Source organism: Panthera tigris, chromosome C2, assembly GCF_018350195.1.
Source record: "Panthera tigris isolate Pti1 chromosome C2, P.tigris_Pti1_mat1.1, whole genome shotgun sequence".
NCBI classification, from domain to species: Eukaryota; Metazoa; Chordata; class Mammalia; order Carnivora; family Felidae; genus Panthera; species Panthera tigris.
In genome coordinates, this window is record NC_056668.1 from 96,106,355 (window position 1) to 96,116,924 (window position 10,570).

Sequence of the window (10,570 nt, forward strand, 5' to 3'; positions counted from 1 at the left end):
TGCAAAGACAAAAATGTTCTATACTGCGTTATCAAATGCCGTAGCCACTTGAGCACTTGACATGTGATGTGCGACTGAGGTGAATTTTAAATCAAACCAAATTTAAATTAAATAGCCACCTATGGTTAATGGACAAGGCATGTTAGACATGCCTCTCTAACATATCTCTGCGGATAGAGAACCAAAAGCAATTCCTATGATTGCAAAGGCACCTAGCATAAATTAAAATGTCTGGCACATAGTATGCATTCAATAAACACTAGTGGTTTTTCTCGATATTTAGATCAAACCACAAATGCTACAAGCATTCTGCCTTTCCTGAGCATTTCATTGGTGACATGCATGCTGTGGCTTCACCAAGATGTTATGTAAATGTTTATTCTGACATATTTAGTTTAGATATGACAAGGTTCCAGGACTTTTGTCTACCATGACCCCGCAAAGAATGCAGAGAAGAGAAGCCAGAATTCCTTCAACAAAAATTTGCTACAGACTATCATGTGCTGGATGGACAAATAGACAGTGGCTCAATTCACAAGCCTGCAGTGCAGCAGAACACAAGGATTAGACATTTAAATGAAGCAGCTTTGCAAGAAAGCAATGCCCGTATCAACAAGTGCCTGAGTTGGAAGAACCCATAAGGTTCCAAGTCAGTATTCATAACCCCTTTACCTTGGTCTCAAAGTCTATAGAAAGGGAAGAAAAAAGTAGAGGAAAGGATATAACACTCTTGATGAGCTACTGGAGGTTCCTTATTCTGGCCTGTATACAGATACTCACACATACAGTATTGACCACTAATAGTATTACCCAAAGTCTGAAAACAGTCTGCCTGGGTTCAAATCTTGGTTCTGCCACTTACTACCTTTCTGTGCTTCCATTTCTTCATCTGTCAAATAGGAATAACCATAGCAACAACCGCATAGAGTGGTGGTAAGAATTAAATGAATGCATGCAAAGTGTTTAAGATGGGGCAAGGCATTCCAAAAAGTAGCTTCCCCCCCCCCCCACTATTTCTTAGAAGCAAAGTGGAGTGGGGGAGATGACGCTGTGTAAGAAGTACTCTCCTATAGCCTGTTACTATGGTTTTCTCAGCATTACTGAAATTCCAAGTTACAGAATCATAGATTAGTGCTGGAAATGATCTTAGCAATATGTAGCCTCAACCCTTCTTTCTGGCAAGGAGGAAAGTAAATTCTGAGATTAAATGCTCTACTTTGGATCATAATTTGTGGCAGGGTCAGTCCTTCAGGGCTATAGTGAAATATATAAAATCTTTTCATCTAGTAAACATCCATCAAGTTAAATAGCAAGTGATGTATCAAGGATCCATTCAATCTGCTTTCTCCTCTTCTGAAGACACTCCCTGAAGATTTAGGATTTTACATTCCAGGTCATTCTTGTGAGTGGAATGGAAAATAAAGGATACATCTCAATTTACAATGAGTAGGTGGGAACTCGGTTCTCAAGAATACTATTTGGAATCGTACCTTAATTGCCTTATTTTAGTTACTTCTCTGAATAACTTTTGTGATGAGGGTATTTAACTGGGTTACTCTGAGGTACTTACAATGTGCCCTGTCTCAGCTGTGGTGCTGGATTTGGGTGCCTGTGATGCAACAGCTATATACCCTGGGTAATTGTACTAAGGCAAGGTGACAAGCAGTGGTGGGGCAATGTTCTCTAATTTAGTAATGTTTTTAGTATGAAAACGTCTGTATATCTCCATGTGAACCATGAATCAGAGGGACATCATGAGGTGCTTCGGTTCATACCAGCATCACATGTGGCTCCAGTTTTCTCAGGTGGATAGAAGTATTTTCCAGTTACTGAGTGGCAGGACCTTTCTCATTCACAGTCACAAAGTTGATGGCAATTGTCTCCAAACATTCCAGGTGAACACTCTACCAAGGAATACTGAAAAATTAACCCTCTGAGCTTTCACTGATGCACTTAAATTGAGATTAAAATACAATTTCCTCGGGGTGCCTGGGTGGCTCGGTTGGTTAAGCATCCGACTTTAGCTTAGGTCATGATCTCATGGTCCCTGAGTTTGAGCCCCATGTCGAACTCTGTGCTGACAGCTCGGAGCCGGGAGCCTGCTTCAGATTTTGTGTCTCCCTCTCTCTCGGTGCCCCTCCCTTGCTCGCACTCTCTGACTCTCTCTCTCTCTCTCTCAAAAATAAATACATATTAAAAAATTAAAAAAAATACAATTTCCTCAAGATTAAGTCCCAACTAACAAAATGGGATGGTAAACTGATATTTGTTGGTCAGAAGAAGGGAGGGAAGTTTTGGAATTTTCAGAAAGAGGCTGCATTGTATACACGATTTCACATTCAGGTCTCAAAATCTATATATTTCGACAATGGTTTATATCTGTCAGAATGTGGGTAAGCTTTTTGAAGATAGGAATTTAAGGAAAGAGACTGAGTCCACTAACTAAGGGCATTTTAATACTTTTCCTTAAAAAGCTATTTATTGTGTATCTCCTCAGAAGACTGTTAGCTCTATGTTTTCCACTATATTCCCACATTTTAATGCAGAATCAGGCACATAACAAGAGCACATTATTGAATCACTAAATAATAAATGAATAAAGGATGGACAAGAAATACTATATATAAGGCTCTAGTGACAAATGAAGATATGGTATGAGACTAATATATAAATCTTTTTAAGAGGCAATAATTTTGGTTCACATAAAGTCAAATTATTATATTATATATTATAGTATTATTATCATGGTTGTTGTAATGATATGCACAAGACTGTACATAATAGAGAGTAAGACTTAGAGTTGTTTACTAAGAACTATGTAGTTTGGTATTGTTTAGAAGTAGGCTGATCAGAGTCTTTTAGGACTTTATAATACTTTGTTTCAAACTGAGTAGCCCAAATTCCCACCTCCATCTATTCATCCACGTTCATGGCTGCCACTACTTTCTTGTGATAAAAGCCCAATTCACATCTTTCAATATTTTTTCATAAAACCCTTATATTTATTTCAATTCCATTGAACCCAACATAGTCTTTTAAAAACATTTAATGAAATATTTGTCATTCAGAGGGAGATCATTTGTCCACTAAAAGCTAACAGCTTTTGGGGTGCCTGGGTGGCTCAGTCGGTTAAGTGTCCAACTTCAGCTCAAGTCATGATCTCACAGTCCGTGAATTCGAGCCCCGTGTCAGGCTCTGTGCTGATAGCTTGGAGCCTGGAGCCTGCTTCAGATTCTGTGTCTCCTTCTCTCTCTGCCCCTCCCCTGCTCATGCTCTGTCTCTCTCTGTCTCAAAAATAAATAAAAATATCAAAAAAAAATGTTAACAGTGTTGGTGATGTTTTGAGATATTAAACAATTTCATTTATAGGAAGCAAAACATTTTGATCAATCAGAAGCAAAATCAGAAAGAACAACTATATTGGCATAGAATGAATTCTTGTCTCTTTAATGTCCAAGTCGGAAGTTTAGATGATTATTCCATGTTTTCAATTGGAGTTTGTATTTTGGCCCTCAGTTGGAAAGATCTCATGGTCACACAGAATTCCCATATGTCTAAAAATGCTCTGGCTATACCTTTTTCACACTGGCTGCCATGGAAACCTGCTGGGCAAATGCACTGTCCATTCACTGCATCACAACTGGCTCCATTTTTGCAGTCACAGATGTGAGCACAATCCAAACCATAAAATCCAGGAAGGCACGCTAGAAAATAGAAGTGTCAAAAGGCTATGTTGTCTTTAAGAATAAGTAATAAATGACATCCTCTAGGTCATTTTTTTCCCCCAAGACTAAAGAAGGAGGTGAGAGCAAAGAATTAGAAAACAAGAAAAAATTATATGGAGATGAATATCGACAATAGTTTAGTCATATAGATAAATGAATATATAAAATGCCATTCTCTATAAGTCATCTAGAAAAATCCATACTAAAATGTAAAATATCTTCAAATAGATAAAATTTATTTGCTATGATGAGCTATAGTCTTACAAAGATGTCACCAAAACCCTCTAATACCCTAAACACCTAGAACTATGTTTTCAAACTTCAGATTCAAGCTAAATTTAGCAAGAATGGTTTTTCAATCAAATTGTTTAAGTAAGTAAGGGTATCTATGGAAAGTGATCCACATGGTTCTTTTGTTTTAAAGTTTATTTCATGTATTTTGAGAGGGTGGGGAGGGGAAAAAAGAGAGGGAGAGAGAGAATCCTCCCATGCTGACAGTGCAGAGCCTTACATGGGTCTAGATCCAACAAACTGTGAGATCATGACTTGAGCTGAAATCAAAATTCAGATGCTTAACTGACTGAGCCACCCAGGCACCCCGCATATAGCTCTTAATGGTTGAAGTCCCGGGAATGTATGACAAAGGTGGGTATGAGGAAATCAGGGGAAGAAAAGAAGGAGAAAGGGAATAAAAGAGAGAGAATATGATATATATATATATATATATATATATATATATATATATATATATATATATATATCATATATAGTAGGTTAACATCTTAAGAGGAAGTTAAGTTTTAAAGTCAGTGAAATATAATATTTGGAAATTTTCCTTAGATGATCCATAAAGTACAATATAGAACTGTCTTTTAGGAAGTCCAGTATAACCTGTTTCTCTTCCATGGTTGGAGATGGTTAATATTTTTGTGGCTGAATATCAAGAAGTAGTACTTGGTTTACATTTAGAGACCATGTAATCCAAGCAAATGCATTTCTTTAAATGCTAAAATTGTCATCTGTCCAGAGAGATGACCTGAGAGAGGTGTGTGAGAGCTAAGCTTGACTGCAAAAAATAGATTCTCATTTCCTATCTTGAGCTTTCTTTAAGGCTGTGCTTACCACTCATCAATGGGAAGGGGATGAAATTTACTCACCCTTCAATTACCCATATTCTCTCCCCCCTCTCTCCCTCCCTTCCTTTCTCTAGCTCTCTCTCCTCTCTCTTTCTCTGTGTCCCCCACCCCCCTTCTAGAGTTGGATTTGGCTACGTTCCATGTGTATGACACTTGTCAAGCATGCACGGACAGATTCAACATTAGGAAAAACTCATAATCAGGGAGAAGAAAAAGAAGGTAAAACCAAAAGGAGATAAGGAAATTTTACACAATATATACCCTTCTATTGTCTGATCTCATAAATCTTCAAAAATAAGTAAAAAGGAAGATCCAATGCAATGTTTCTTCTGTTTGTTCTTGTACAATTGCTACTGAAAACACATAGAAAAAAATCAACTATACTTTATCTCTTTTATTTTAATTATATATAAAATTGAATTCATGAAGATTGCTTTGCTCAACTTATTCATTTCTTTCAATAATACTATTATTCTTCCAGGCTCCTTGGCTCAGAACTTACAGCCATCTTTGATTCCTTCATTTTCCTCATCTTCATGTCCAAATCAATTGCCTAAAACAGTCAATTATTCTTCCAAAATAATCTTTTGCTCATTCATTTCCATTTTTATCCCAGTCTATATTTTAAAAATTCTAGACCATAATTATAGCTTCCCGCATAGACAATACTCATGACTCTCCTTCCCGATGATCAACAATGTACCCACTTTACAGATTTGTTTCACCAGAGTGATGTCTCCTGTCTGCTCAAAATCTTCCTTAATAAGCAACTACACAGAAGATGAAATTTATGGGCTTTGAATAAATATATTTTACTCTCTTGTATCTGTTACTCCGATCTTGAAAACAAAACAAACAAAAACTACAAGATGTTTGATTCAATACTTACTGACCTAAGAAACCTCAGAGTAGTTGGCGAGAATTCTAAACTTCAGAAAGCTTAATAAGATTTGTTCCTGGGAAATATGTTTGCCAGAGCCTAAAAACAAGTTGAAAGACATGGGAACAATTTTGTACATTAATATTAGTTAAGAGGCTCAAAAAATTATCTACCTCTAAATAATTAATATTTATCAAGTTTTGCCATGCCACATGCCTCAGTGCTAAATACTTACATGTATCTTCTTATTTAGTCCTCATTATAATCTTTAAGGGAAGGTGTTATTGTTTTCCCCATTCTACATATGTTGAAACTGAAACTTACAGAGTTAATAGTTTATACATCTTTTATATGACAGAGTTAGGCCATTTACAGCTAACTCGAAAGACTAAGCTCTCACATCTTAATTTGTTAACTTTGTTGTCCATCAGGGATCTCTGATGTCTAAAGCAAATTATTGTATAATTCTTCCTTTTCCTATTTAGATGAAAATATTGAGTCCAAATGAAGAAGTGATACAAATATGTTTCAGGAGAACTTGAAAACAGACATTTCTGAGTTAAGCCTAGGTTAACATGAAATAAATGGCTTACTTGTCTATATTTTGCCTAAAGGCAGAGGAAGAACAACTTTGTTCAAAAAGTATGGCAGCTGACTCCTCTGCTTGTGTCTACTCCAGATGCTCCTGGAACCATGGAATCATTGTTGAACAAGAGTTATAAAAAGAATGAACAAGTTCAATTACTTCATCATGGCAACATCTAGATGCAACATCTAGAACTTAAATTAGAGCTATGAAATCCATTGTAAGAAACTAAATCATTAACAGTTTACCTAATTTGATATAATGTGAATGTATTACTTTAATGATTTAAAGCAGTTTAATTTTTTTTTATGTGTATTTATTGTTGAGAAAGAGAGAGAGACAGGGCGCAAGCAGGGGAGGAGCAGAGAGAGAGGGAGAACACAGAATCTGAAGCAGGCTCCAGGCTCTGAGCTGTCAGCACAGAGCCCCATGCGGGGCTCAAACAAACTGGGAGATCATGACCTGAGTCGAAGTCAGATGCTCAAACAACTGAGCCACCCAGGCACCCCAAAGCAGTTTTTAAAGCTTAAAACTTGTCAACACTATGAAATGCCCACTTGTTATCTCTGTTTACCATGTTCACAGTTCCTTCTGTGGGAACCTTAAAGGCACTCACAGCTTTTAGAAAACCGACTGCAGACTCCATTGTTCTGACATGAGCAATTAAAATGGCAGCCTGAGCCATAATAACCAGGAACATTCTGAAAAAGAAACCACCCAAGCATTAGTTCTAGTTAAGGCAACTGAATTTGTAGTAATGAGTTCAAAAACAGAAACAAACTGAAGAATCGATAAAAAAATAAGAGCAAATCATTAGCTAACCTAATCAAGACAAAAACAGAAACACACCCAATTTTTTTTTTTTTTTTAATGTGGACTAACCATAAAAAAGCTGGACCACTATCTTACAAAAAGCATGATACAAATAAGTATAAAAACCTAAAGGAAATGGAAAACTTATAGACAACTTACCAAAATTCCCCTAATTTGAGGCTGAAAACCTAGATAGACTAATTATAATACAAAAACAATAAAGCAAATAGTAAAATAGTTTCTGATTTAGAACAACAGCAACAAAAATCCCACCAGTCTTAGGTTTCATATGGAATTCTATAAGCCTTTGCGGATGAGATTATCACCTTACTATATACACTATTTCAGAGCATTGAAAAGGAAGAGTAATTTCAAATACGTTTTATTGAGTATAACATCAATTCCAAAACCTGACAAAATGCATATAAAACTACAGCTTAATTTTACCTATGAATATTGATGCCAAATTCATAAAAAATGTAAGTACACAGAAACCAACAGCATATTATAAAGCAATATACCATGATCAAGTAGTATTTATTCCAAAAATGTAAGGTCATTCAACATTAGAAAATTCATTAATACATGCATCATATTTATCAGTCAAAAGAGAAAAATCATATTATTAATTCCATAGATGCAGAAAATATATTCAAAAAATAAATTCACTAAAAAATTCAGTAAAATCATTGAATAAATCAGAAAATTAATAGCTATCTTAATATGGATATTAAAACCCAACATTTCACTTGATGGGAAACAAAAATATTGAACAAATAGATAGAGCATGTTTGTTTTTGGATAAAATGAGTTAACATCATAAATATGTGAATTTTTCCTAACAGTAAATGCAGAGGACAAAAACAGCAACAAACAAACAAAAACACCTGTATTTTGTTTTTGTTTTTTTGTTTTTTTTTCATTTTTGCATCTAGACAATTTATTTATAAAGTTTAATTAGTGGGACACATACACAAAAATGTATCAGGAAATCCCTGAAAATAACAGCAATGAATGGTGGCTTGCCCTATCAGTATCAAATATATATAATAAAGACTCATAATAAAACAGTATTTCATTTCATTTGCACATAAATAAACAAACCAATAAAATAGAGCATCCAGAACTATATCTAACCGCATATAAATGTTTAGTATTTGATGAAGGCTGCATCTCAAAGCAGTGGGTAAGATAGACTTGTAAAAGTTGCAATATAATAACTGAAAAGCTATATAAAGGGAAAATAGATATATTCCTTACACCATCCACCAGGAAAAATACTTAAAATTGATCAGAGAATTAAGTGTCAAAAATGACATGCTACAAGTATGAAAAGAAAACATGAATGAATTCTCCTAAAACTTGAAAATGGGAAATAAATTCCTAATTATGACCGAAACTAAAAAAAAAAATAAAAATAGAGGGAAAAAAAGATCTATCTTATTACAAACAACAAGAAACTTTGAATCATGCAGAATCTATAATCCAAAGATGCTCCTAATAAACCATATCCCCTGGGATTTGCACTCTTGTACTGACCATCCCACATGGAATCTGCATTAATCCTATGACTTGCCTTATCCAATAGGATGTGGTAGAAGTGATGTTATATCACTCCCAAGCCTTAGGAAGACCTGATAACCTCTGCTTTGGGAAATCAGCAGTCACCTAAGAAACCCAATTATCCTGTTGGAGAAAAGGGCCATACAAAGGAGGGTGGAACTTTATGATGGGCCTAGTGCCCTTATTAGATGAGACACAAGAGAGCTTTCACACTCTTTCTCTGTCTGCCATAAAAGGATAAAATAATAGAAAAGCTACCTGCAAATCAGAAAATAGGGCTTCTTCCAGGAACCAAATTGGCTGGCACCTTAATGTTAGATTTCCCAGATGCCAGAACTGAAAAAAAAAAAGAATTTTAAGTCACCTCATTTATAATATTCTGTTAGCAGTCCAAGTTGACTAAGACAAGGAGAACGAATCCATGTGGAGGAACACTGAGGTCGCAGATGTGTAAATGAAGAGGTTACCTTCTCTATTCCCACCCAGTGGAGTGTCCAGAGAGCTCCAGGCCCAGTTATTATCTGCAACAAGAGTCACTCAGATGAACCCAGTTAATCATCAGAATCACAAGAGAGAATAATAAATTGTTTTAAGTCTCTAAGCTTTGGGATGGTTTCTTATATATTGATAGATGACCAGTCTGGTGGCAAATGCACTACAGGCAAAGTAAAAAGACAAAAGACAAACTTTCCCAAATTAAGGTGAATGATTCACAACAAAGAGTTAATCTATCTATCTATCTATCTAAACATACATACACACACATACACACATATAGAATTTCTAACATTAAAGAAGAAAAAACAACCTTATAGAAAAATGAGCTAGAGTTATGAATAATTTATAAGAAAAAATGCAAAAAGTCCTGATCCATTAGGGAAGATAACAAAAAATTTCATAATAATAAAATGTAAATTAACACTCTATTGAGAGGTGCTCTGGTGGCTCAGTCAGTTAAATGTCCAGCTTTTGATTTTGTCTCAGGTCATGATCTCAGGTTCGTGAGTCTGAGTGTCACATCAGGTTCCACACTGTCAGCGTGTATTGGGATTCTCTCTCTCTCCTTCTCTCTCTGCCCCTCTCCTGCTCTCGCACTCTCTCAAAATAAATAAACTTTAAAAATAAATAAATAAAACTCGATTGATATAACATTTCTCACCAAAATTTGTAACATATTCTTTTGATAAGGCTGTGAAGAAACAGACATTCTATATATTGCTTGTGAGCAAGCAAAATGGTACAACACCACATGGAGAATTTTATATGTTGCAAAATTATATTTGTTTTTACCCAATGACTCAGCAACTCTTGCATATGTTTGAAATGTTTCATATTAACAGTTTAAATGATAGAATCAAAAGTTAAAATATTCTATATTCAACTTGGGGTTAAAAAAAAACTAATATGGGGGCACCTGGGTGGCTCAGTCTGTTAGGCATCCGACTTCGGCTCAGGTCATGATCTCACAGCTGGTGAGTTCGAGCCCTGCATCAGGCTCTGTGCTGACAGCTCGGAGCTGGAGCCTGCTTCGGATTCTATGCCTCCTTCTCTCTCTGCCCCTCCCCAACTTGTGCTCTGTCTCTATCAAAAATAAATAAATGCAAAAAAAAGTTAAAAAAAAACTAATATGAAAATGATGATACTCTTTTTAAAGTACTGCTGTGATTCTGATTTAGTAATTCCAAATATCAGAAAATTGATGAGCTGTGTTTTCCATGAATTAGGGAAAATATTCATCTTAAAAAAAACCTTCCTGAAAAACAATCTTCAATTTAGACTTAGAAAGGCTGTCATTTCAAGTGACTTTGCCCTCACTTTCAGATGGGAAAACCAAATTGTGAAGACTGTGATATTCCCAGAGACACAG